Genomic DNA, 1,524 nt, shown 5'->3' with positions numbered 1-1,524 from the left:
CCCTTTCTCCTTGTCGGAGTGGGTGCCCTGGCCCGGAGGGGCAGGGCTGTCACCCCGTGCTTTCCCCAGTGACAGCCCTTGGGTGCTCTCCAAGCAGGGGCACCCACCTCCCTCCCCCTGCCGTCACCATGGCCTCAGGGCTGCTGAGAGAGCACAATGTCACTGTGCAGGGACCACCCTGTGTCCCCCAGCACACCGAGCCTGTCGGGGACCTCGGGCTGTACCCCAACCCACACCTGCTCTCCTCTGGGTTGCAACACCAACGATCCCGTTCCCTCAGGACACGGGGAGCCCCACGGCCCTCCCCGCTCCTTTGTGGGGGGGTCTCCTCTGCATGGGGGTGCCCCCAACTACCTCAGGGCTCCAGGCAGGGTCGGGGCCAGGGGGCAGCAAGGGGGTCCCAGGGCCTTGGGGATGGTGGCACCACTCTCGGCTGAAGCCGCTTGTCCTTTTTGTATCGCTGGCAGGGGGGCCCGTCCCCCCCGGGCTTCCCAGCACTGGTGGGGGGGCAGCAGGGGGGGTCAGCCCACTGCAGGGGGGGTTGATGATTATCTTTTTTCTTTTCTTTCTTTTCATTGTATAATAATAATTACCATGTCGTGTGTTTTGGATTTTTCAATAAAGCCTTCAGGACAGTCCAGCCGGTTTGGGGGGTGTCACCCCAGGGGGCCCTGGTAGGTGTGCTCAGTGCCCTCAAAAAAATAGCTGGGGGAGATGCTGTAGAGGTGACCTGGGTGATGTCCTGCCAATGATGCTCCCCTTCCAGCTCTGTCCTCAGGGCTACCCTGCACAGCATGGTTGTTCCAAGAGAGGGAACCAAGGCGTGGTCTCTTCTCAGCCCTAAGAAACAGAGGTGCCTTTGGTCCCTTCCTGGGGGGGGATGTGATATGTCCCCCAGCACTGCGTGGGGTGGCTTGTCCTCAGCCCTGCTCCACAGAGCCAGGCTGGTGGTGGGGGCACCCTTCTGCTGGAGCAGGGGAACAGGAGCTGGACACACTGCACATGCTGGTGGCAGGTGACACATGTGCTAAACTGGGACCGTGTGCCCAGGGGTGTCTGCAGGGCTGGATCAGATGGGGCCAGGGATGGGGTCATGATTGATCCTGCGGGGACACACAGGCGTGTGTGGGATAGGGGGACACAAAGGCAGAAATGGTGTGTGAGGCTACAGGGGACAGGACAAGGCCATGGCTATTGGGAAGGGGGGACATGGGGATTGGGATGGCAACAAGGACAGTGGGTTTGGAGATGGGGAAATGGGAATCTGGGGGTCAGAGAGATTGTGGGGACAAGGAGCTGGGGCTGGGGACAGGAGGACACAGCGGTTGAGGTAAGAGGCCCAAGGGTTTGGGTGGGGGCACAGGACAAGACAGGGATGAGTGAGTGGGGGACACTGGTAGGGAATGAAGGTTCTAGAGCAGAGGGGCTGGGCTGGGGCAGAAGGAGCGGGGATGGGGACAGAAGGGGCTGGGATGGGGCAGAAGGGGCTGGGATGGGGACAAGGACCCGGGACAGGCCCCGCCC

Source organism: Chaetura pelagica, unplaced genomic scaffold (genome assembly GCF_000747805.2).
Source record: "Chaetura pelagica isolate M959 unplaced genomic scaffold, ChaPel_1.0 scaffold516, whole genome shotgun sequence".
NCBI classification, from domain to species: domain Eukaryota; kingdom Metazoa; phylum Chordata; class Aves; order Apodiformes; family Apodidae; genus Chaetura; species Chaetura pelagica.
Note: the sequence above shows the minus strand (reverse complement) of the source record.